Source organism: Orbicella faveolata, unplaced genomic scaffold (assembly GCF_042242905.1).
Source record: "Orbicella faveolata isolate gen_17 unplaced genomic scaffold, um_ofav_v1 contig_13, whole genome shotgun sequence".
Classification (NCBI taxonomy): Eukaryota; Metazoa; Cnidaria; class Anthozoa; order Scleractinia; family Merulinidae; genus Orbicella; species Orbicella faveolata.
In genome coordinates, this window is record NW_028301540.1 from 7583492 (window position 1) to 7593439 (window position 9948).

The 9948-nt window shown below is 39.6% G+C and overlaps 1 long non-coding RNA gene across 2 annotated transcripts; it reads left to right on the forward strand.

The window, feature by feature from the left end:
- Nucleotides 1-2748: 2748 nt before the first annotated feature.
- LOC149114814 (uncharacterized) lies at nt 2749-6810 on the forward strand. 2 transcript variants are annotated; one of them, XR_016205912.1, is made up of 4 exons: nt 2749-3033; nt 4418-4556; nt 5463-5540; nt 6049-6810. It is a non-coding gene; the product is annotated as an uncharacterized LOC149114814 (long non-coding RNA). The 2 variants fall into 2 exon arrangements; XR_016205911.1 differs by lacking the exon at nt 2749-3033 and having other exon boundaries at nt 3945-4556.
- The last annotated feature ends 3138 nt before the right edge of the window (nt 6811-9948 follow it).

Below are 9948 nucleotides of genomic sequence, written 5' to 3' on the forward strand. Positions count from 1 at the left end.
TGACAGACCCCTGTCGCTAAACAAGTGTATCGACCTTCCAGCATCCGAGATGCAAATATAGGGATTTTAACAATGACGATGGCGACGCCGAGGAGAATGCCTTGTAAAATTGAATTTATCCAGGATACATATGGCTCTAAAACCTCAGCGTTCAATTCTAAATGGAAACACGAAAAATTAGCAGTTCGACTTATCGTTCGTGCGCGCAAAGGTTTACTGATACAGCCATTGCTCTGCTCATTAAACCTTTTGTTCGGTGATGCTCATTGACGTCGTGGTTTGCTCCAGACTCTGTCCACACTACGCCGGAGGAATTAAAAAATGCATACAGCTTCATTTCTACGGTTAGGCCTATGGTCCAGAGTAATCCGTCACGAAAACGGAACTTTTCGAAAACGCTCTTCAAACCGGAGGAATTTGAAAGCGCCGGCTTTGGGTTTTCGTGTGAACGGAAAACATTATAAAACGGACCTTTTCGAACACGATAGGATCAGGAGAACCACGTGATTTCCCTGGCCGAGATTTCCTTAAACAAAAATGTAAAACGACCGGTGATTGTTGCGTTTTTAAATTCTCCAGTGTAGTGTGGACGACCGGGCCTAAGCTTCCCTGGCTCCTAATGAAGTCAATAATCAGACGGCGTTCTTCAATGAGTCCAAAGAAATGATATTAATTAAAATCGGGGGAGGTCCCGCGCAAAGGAGAACTGCACCATAAATAAACACCGGAAAAAAATCAAATTTTAGGAGTGGAACTCTTTAAGTACCTCGATCAAGTTTAATATTCGTTATATGTCACTAGCATTATCACGAAGGCTGACCCGGTAGCTAAATAAAGTTTTGCTTTACTTACTTTTACTCTCGGATTTATCAGAAGGAACCTGGAACACATGTAAGAAAAACTCAACATACCCAACGAAAGGAAATTCATGACATCCAGATCTTGGGTATACAATTTACTATCGAATATCAAGGTATGTGATTCGTATACCTAAAGGGAAATTCATGACATCCAGATCTAAGGTGTACAACGACAAGCCGCTCGTTTTGTTAAACATTTCCATTATTCTCCTATAACACAATCGGGAGTCTGTTCACAGGCTAAGTTGACAGAGATCGTGTATACGAATTAAGAAGACGCCTACGCCACCTTTGCCATACTCTAATATACAGGCAATATTTGTGTCAAAGCTTTACACCTGCAAATCCTTTTCTGTGCGGCAACGTTTTTATGTCTGTAAAGGATATAACGTGGCTTTTGAATTCAGTTAGGTCTTTATGACGACCTTCATTAAGTGGCACACAAACGTTTCCCTTGTGTAGTCTCTCGTTGCTCACACAACTTTCTTGTCGAGCGGTATAAAATGACACCAAACTCTAACGTGTGTTATCGTTTCAGCCCTTCCGGACGAAATTCGTTCAGACCTTTAATTTTACACGATATAGGCGGATTCGGATATGGTGTAGTATTGTGTGTCATATTTTCTTGGTCTGATGCACTACCAAAAATGATCGGTCGACAAAATGGACAAAAATAACACTGAAGCTCATAGTCCTTGTGCAAAGTTTAACTATTTTCGATTGACTTCTTCCTATAATTTGTATCACAATTGTTTGGACCTATAGCGAAAAACGGCAAGCGAAAAATAGGGGAGAAACGCGGCGAGAGAAAGCGAAGGGTAACCCGGCTTTTTCAGTGTTCACACGAAAAACATAGTCAAGCCGGGTATGTACGCTTATAACCTTTGACCGGGTTGAACCGGCTAGAAGAGTCAAAATTTCTTCAATTCTTTCATATTCTTATGTGCGGGCTGTAATGCCTGTTACGTCGGTGAAACGGCCCGGCATTTTTCCACGCGTGTGAGAGAGCATTTATCCAGTTATAAGGCCTCTCAGACTTTCAAACATCTGTAGAATTCTGAACATTGACGCACTTATGTTCAGCGGATTATTTCATGTTTTGGATCACGCCTCCAGTAGGTTCCAACTTAAGATAAAAGAGGCTATTCCTATTCAAAGGTTCTTTGTAGAGTCATCTTGGAGAGACTGAGGACTGCTGTGAACGATAAGCTTAGAGACAACCAAGCTGGCTTCCGTAGAGAAGCGCGCCACTTATTTTACTTTACTGGACACTACCTATGATATTGACATGCCCTGCTCCTGGTTCCTCTTCCGTAACTGCCCTTGCCACCGCTCTTAATTTTCTGTGACTAATATTATCCGCATCTTGTTTTTAACTATTGTAATTAATTGATTTAACTATAATTTTTAACTATAAGTAATTATTAGATTTTAGTGTAATTTTTATCAAATTTAAGATTTTCTATCACCATTCTTACTAGCTTTTAGCACGGCACGAAAAATTGGATTTACTCTAAATTTGATCCTGATCAAAGTCGAAGTCAAATATGATCATAGCTTTGATCCAAACTTTGACGCGCGTCAAATGTGTGTCAAAAATGTCATGGCTTTGCCGATACATTTGATCCATGACAAAGAGGAGGGCAAATGTGATTTTAACTTTGACTCCACCTTTGACCCACGTAAAAGGGGGAATCAAATATCTTATGGATTTGCCATACATTTGATCCCTGCCAAAGGCGAGGTCAAACATGTCAATAACTTTGACTACAGTTTTGACGTGCGTTAAAGGCGTTCAAAGACACCACGGCTTTGCATACCTTTGATCTCTTATGTCAAAGGCGTTCAAAGGCGGCATGGCTTTGTACAACTCTGATCCTACGTCATGTCATGTCAAAGGCGAGGTCTTTCTGTTTTAACGATAAAATGAAAGCTTGCTTTTTTGCCAATGTGTATTTTTTTAATAAAAAAGTTTTCACTTGACCTGGAGGTGGCACAACGAAACAACTCGAAAACAGCGGGAAAACGCGGCTGCCAGCGGCTTCCCGCATTTTCTGGCCAATCAGAATAAAGGTCAACGAAGTCGGCTGTGAGGAAAGCAGACATTTTTCTTCATTTGGCTTCATTATGGCGGCTTTGGTGAAATTTTCGTTATGTTTTGGACCAGGAAAAGGTAAGTCTTTGAATTTCGTTCATTTTTTTTCAATGTTCAGAGAATAACGGAGTTTAAAAAGTAAATTAAACGCAGCAATGGCTACATAAAGAGCTGTGAATTGCGTATGTTTATGGCAAGACAGATCCTCGGCAGTGAAAACAATTTGGTCGAAGATTAATTGCACTTGACTGAATCACAGTTGATCGGCAAAGCTCTTCGTTAAGAAAGACCAAACTTTATTTTCAATTCACATATACTTATTTACAAAAGTTGACAAAGATAATTTTTTTTTCTCACTCAGTCAAGTCTTGTGCATTAAATTGAAGTGTCTGTCATAGCATAGATTTTAGCATGATCAGTGCTTGAAATAAACGTAACTTAAGAATTAAGCTTAAACTTAACTCTATTTACGTATAAATTGTTGTGCATAATGCCTCTGGTAATTTCTGAGCTTAAACAATTCCCTTGAAAGAAAGCTCAAGTCAATATAAAGGAAATTTGTATTGAAGGAAAAACTCAGTCAGCCATGCATGACAGTCCATCACTACCTGACTTAATTATCATATTCATTATACCATTAAAAGAGTTGTTGACTCTGAAAATTTAATCTATGGATAAGTTTCTGCTTTTGTCTCTAGTTACCATTCTATTGGAAAAAAGCTCTGTTTGTTGCCACAGTTGAAATTATGATGATATTTGTTCATTAATGTTGATAAATGACTTCACTGGGTTGAATTTAACAAATTGCATGTGGTTTAGTGTGGTCTGTACTCTTATCGACAATGATATGCATCATCACAGTGGTCAAAATGTTGTGGAGTAAAAATATGTTTTGATATTTGTTGTATCAGGCTTCTGGATCAATCATTTGGAACTCCACTATCTCCTGCCCAACCAACCCCCCCCCCCCCCCCACCCACCCCGAACCTGCCAGGCATTTGACATTTTGAACTGTCTCCAGGGCTAAGAATGGTGTCATACCAGGTGATCAAACGCACCTACCCTGTGATATTTGCAAAACTGAGTAATAGATATGTAGATTGAGTGTCAACCGAGGTGTCGATGGAGTGTTGATTGAATATCGATCGGGTGTTGATAGAGTGTCAATTTAGAGGATCGATCAAGGGTATCAATCGACACTCGACCACCGATGCCTTTAGTACACGTAATCCAGCTTATCTTTAGTAGGTGAAATTGTTACAATGTTTGATAAAAAATCAAACTTGCCATTAGTTGCAAATTAAAAAGCTGACCCCATAATAATATTATTATGTGACCTCTCTGGACAATACCAGTAGTTTTAGAGTTTCATGTCTTGGTCTTTTGAGCAGTAGGCAATTAAATGCCAAATAAATATGTGACTAGTGGAAATTTGCTAATGAATGTTGTTTTTATCCTTCAGCTAGCCACTCTAGAAGAACTGAAGAAATTAACAATAAATTCTGGGAGAGGATACAATATACAACTCTGTAGTTCATAGTCAACTCAGATGCAGTTAAATCATGCAATGCTCCAAAGTGTGCAAACATCAGAACATTTTGGTAAGTAAAAGGCTGGAATATTCATTTGTTATTTCTATATTTTGTAGCATAGACCATCTTATAATTTCTTCAGCCACAACTTTTAATATCTTTTTCCAGCAAAGAAAGGATATAAATAGATTTTGAAAACCTGGCTATAGCTTATTAACATTATTTTAATTGATCATTTTTATTACAGTCTCACTCTGTGAAAAAAAAAAGTCGTTTCTTTTTGGTTCATTTAAGGACAAGTGAGGAAATGTTGTCTTTCTTAAGGGACAAATATATCAACTGGCTCACCTGGATGAAAATTAAGTAATTAAAATGTTATTGAAAACATGCAAGGGGTGGGAATCTTTTTGGTAAATGAATCAAAGTTGCAGAATGTTGCAAACCAGTCTCAGGAAATGTTGGTTTTTGACTGGTAAAAGCTGAGTTTTGAATCTAAATTTTGAGTGGTTGTCTGCAATATTGACTGTTTTAGTTTGGCCATCAGGTTTCCAAACCAAATTTTTCCAAGCAAAATTAATAATATGGTTAATTCATAACTATTGATGGGATCAGTAGAGAATTTAAGGCATAGAGGATTTGATAATAACTTAGTAAAAGTAAATTGACAAAGACATTTATTTGCTTTTACTCAATTGAAAATTTTGTTGGCAAATTTGACTGGATAATAGCCATTTCTCTCTATGAGATGCGGCTGCATTGGGAATCATAGTGGTTGTATTCATCATCTTGGACTGGATTTTTGTTTCAATGAATGAGCCATGTGATTCCATGCAGGCATGTCTCATGTTAAATTATTTAATTTCAGGAATTTTTTTCATTGGAAAAAAGTGTACAAGTAGTTGCTAACTGTTTACTAATCAAATGTGCAATTATTTTGATATGTTTATATGCTCCTTTTCACATATGATCTACAAGGAAAATAAGGAAAAAGATTACGCCACTGAACATGAAGAGATCTGTGGAAATTACACAGGAACAGCAATATTCCCAAAGGTGTGTGAATTCCTCATTTCTTGTCACAGTTTATGTCAGATTTGTTGATTTTTAGATTGCTATTCTGCAACCATAAAAGATCTTTGTTGTAAGAGGTCTGTAAGATGTCTTTAAGAGACAGGCAGACAGATGGACTGGTAAACTGGGTCTAGGCTTTTTGTTTATTTGTGCCAAGCTGTACACTTTTAAAATGACCCCAAGTCTTTGTTCTCTTATGAAATTCTAGCTGGGGATAACCCTTGTTCAGCTGGTGAAATTAGCTTGTTAAAGTGGCTCTTAATGACATACCTGTGTGACCAAATCTCTGAGTAGAGTGGAGAGAAATACAAAAAAAAAAGGCTACTATTGACAGAAGCACAAACTATTCGGAGGAGGAGTAATGATCTGATTGGTCACGTTTTATTAATGTGATATTAGCAAAAACTATAGGCAAACTTTAAGGAATAGAATGCCAAGATTCACCCTTAATATTCATTTCCAACGTTTTTGTCTGTTTGCTTCTGTTTAGACAAATGCGGACAAGCCGTGGTCGACAGGATGGACTTATCCAGTGAAGATGCGTTGATTAATTTCGTCAACGCCTTAGACTTTGTCAAAATGTGTCTTCCCTAGAAATCATGGGTATTTAGTTGGCATTGACCCCTAACAAGGCAGTTTAACCACTTTGATGAGAAAGAAGTGGAAAACACTGTGTTCCATTCCACTTATAATGCAAGAATGAGCAAGTGCAAGAAGCAGAAAAGGAGAACTGCCAAAACATAAGGAGTTCCATGCAACGGACTGTACGTGCCATCTGGAAAGGACGCTTATACACTAGTTGACTTTTGTGCGAAGTTTGCTATATCTTTCCCGAAATTTTGCGGTTGTCTTCCCTATTGTCTAGTCTGGTCTAGTAAATTTAAGGAACTGAGAATTTAGCCATAGTACTTCAATGTTAGATAAATGCAGTTTGTACCATGGAAGATTTGTTGACTGTTGTTTTCACGATAGACAGAACAATGTTTTCCTTATGATCAGTCTCATTACGTGTAGTTTGAAACCAAGCCTGTAACGTGGCTTTTTGAAACCTGAAGCCCAAAACATTTATGTAAGGTACTTGAAGGTATTTACTCTTGATAAAAACGGGGAAAAAAATTGAAACTGAGATGAAATTGAACATATTTATTTTCTTAAAATTAGGCGCAATGATCTTTCCGGGCCGCTTTTCCGTTAACATTTGTCAATAGTTTGGTACAAAATAACCTTATTAAAGCTGATATATTCTTCAAAACTTGTCAGACATAAATCAAGAGTACGGATCTAATTGCATCTTTCGTATGCGGAGCTACAAAGCTAGTGTAGCAAGCAGAAAAAAGCGTATACGATGTGGATCGCGCGAAACGTGATCAACGGTCGCGCAGCGCGAAAGAGGAGCGCGAGCGAGAAGTTCGGGCGAGACGCGCGAGCGCGGAACGCGCAGAGTACCTTTGACAAACCTTTGGCCTGCGTCACAGGCATCTTCGACCACGTCTTTAGCAAACCTTTGACTCGAATCGCAGACAAATTTGATTACACTTTTGACCCGCCTTTGACAGTGCGCAAAGGCGTATCAAAGGATCACCTTTAACCCTAAAAACACAGGCGTTCAAAGGTGAGTAAAAACGGCCTTTCACGCCTTTGATTTGGTGGTAAAGGTTTATTCACAGATGATCTTTGATTCGCGTCACAGATCGTCAAAAGCGTGCAAAGGCGACCTTTACAAAACCTTTAACAACACATTTGACGCGCGGTAAAGGCGATTTTTCGTGCCGTGTAGGGTTGCGCCTCGCATGGGTAACTTTATTTTCCCGTTCGCGCAATTCCTATTGGTCCTTGTCTTCTTTTAATTATATTGTAATTTTGTGACCAATAAAGTTGATAGACAGAAAGATCCTGTACGTACGTACCAGATGGCTACTCTACGAATTATCGTAGAGCAGTCCATCGAATGGAATTCTTCCTATGCGTCAACTTGGTGGATTACGAAAAAGCTTTCTACAGCATGGCCGGGGAGCTCGAGACTCCAGTGGGAGCTTATGAGTCATTATGTGATTCCTGGGAAATTTGTCACCCTAGTTCGCAACACCTATGAGGGCATGACATGCTAAGTCACACATGCTGGCAAGATCTCCGCTGGCTTTGAGGTTCTTACTGGAGTCAGCAGAGTCAGGCAGGGATGTCTCCTATCACCTTTCCTGTTCCTGCTGGCTACTGACTGGTTTACTGAGGACGACTACAGCAAACAAGAGAAACGGAATACAGTGGGCACTGTTGACATGCTGATGACTTGGCTCTCCTTTCGCATAGCTTACGGCAGTTGCAGGAGAAAACATCAGACCTGGACAACAGCTCTGCACAGCTGGGGCTGAACATCCACAGACATCCCGCGCACTCCGCCCCGCGTGCTTCGCGCTTGCTTCGCTCGCTTTTTCGTTCGCGTGTCAGTATAAATAGAGAGGGTGTCAACAGTCTAACAAGACTAAGATCTTGAGACTGAATACAACAGCTGAACATCAAGTCAGCCTTGGGGGGGAGCCACTTGAGGACGTGGAATCTTTTAGTTACATCGGTACTACCATCGACAAGCTAGGAGGTACAGATGCCGACATCAAAATTAGACTCCAAAAGGCACGCACAACCTTTGCTGCCATGAGAAATATCTGGAGCTCAAGGAACATTACCACACAAACCAAACTGAGGCTCTTTAATTCCAACATTACTGAGCCTGTTTTATGTTATGGTGGGACACTTAGAGATCAACAAAGGCATCGACAAAGAAGCTTCAAGTTTTCATCGAAAATTGCCTGCGTAGGATTTTACAGTTGATATGGTTAGATAGAGCCAGTAAAAATGAACTATGGCAGAGATCTGGGCAAACCTCAGTGGAGGAAGCTATCCCGAGATGGAAATGGCAATGGCTTGGTCTCACCCTGCAGAAGCCTTCTTGTAGCATCACCAGGCAAGCTTTGACCTGGAATCCTCGAGGGAGGCAAAAGAGAGGTCGTCCACCAAACACAGGGCTGGGCTGTTCAAAGCCCAATTATAAGCTAACCCAGTAATGGCAAGAATTTTGATTTCAGTTTCGTTAACTTTTCGGTGAGGTTTTCTCTTTTATATTGTTTGTTCTTCCGGTTTTGAGCTTGACTAAGCTCAAACTATATACACAAAACGTGAGCAGTGAAAAGCATTTTTATACAAGAAACATGAACACTTCGGTTAAGTTTTAATCCTGGGTTAGTGTGAAGCTGACCGGCTTTCGAACCCCGGTGCTGGAGACGTTCGCTAGACGCAGGGATCAAGTCCACAGGCAAGAGTTGATATCAGCTAGAGATGGATGCACAGGACAGGAGGCTATGGAGCGAGACTGTTGACAGCTTATGCTCCAGAGGAGGAGTGAAGGGCGAACACATTCATATTCAAAGAGACCAACCCTCTTTGAATCAACAATTACACCATGTAAATCTAAAAGTATCCTTATAATTCTCACAAGTTCACACTTTGCCTCATTTTTTTGTCACACTGATTAGCATTTTTCTACTTTTCATAAATTCAACTTCCAACCTTTTGTACATTAATCACCTGAAGATGACAGTAGGTTCTGTCGGAACAGGTCTTTGTAGCTTAAGAGTTTTGTCGTTCTCTTTAATTTCTAGGAATGTTCCTAGATTACAGGAATACAAAGTAGACTATGCCAACACAACTTCAGATCATCTGTCCCACAATCCTCCGTAGGAAAAAAGATGGGAGCTATACATTTTACCACAATACCATGCGAGCCTAATACAGTCCGTAAAGTACAAGGAAAGCGAGATTTTTGCAGTATTTGTCACTGCACTATCGACATTGTGTATGTTAGTTTTGAAGGTTTTAGAACCTTTCTGTACGTTTTTATCAGCGTTGTTTTAGTTTCCGTGCGCTAAGAGTTATGGGTAAATGCACAGTCGCCATCTTTTTTCCTACGGCGGATTCCAATGACTTTGATGGCATTAAAGTAATTTTGGAGCCAGACTGAAGGATTTAAGGCCCGGTATGAAAAGACACAACTTAAGGCAGAAACGATATTAGCATCAAACATACGGCTAGTACTGTTCGTTTTAGTTTTGCCGTAGAATTTTTCACGGTTCAGTTAAAAACATATACAATTGTATTGTATTTTAATTACAAATTTTCATTACACAAAATTGCATTCTTTTCAAAACCTCAGCCTTGGGGTTATTCTAAGAAGAGTCTTAAAATTTTGCAAATTTCAGCCTCGATATTCTTATAAAATACTGCAAAATATTAACCTCCAACTAACCGAGTGCAAGGGCCGTACTGGGGAATAATGGCCCGATGTCGTAGATATACAGACCGAGCGCAGCGAGGTCCCTACAAAAAAATGCTCAGATAC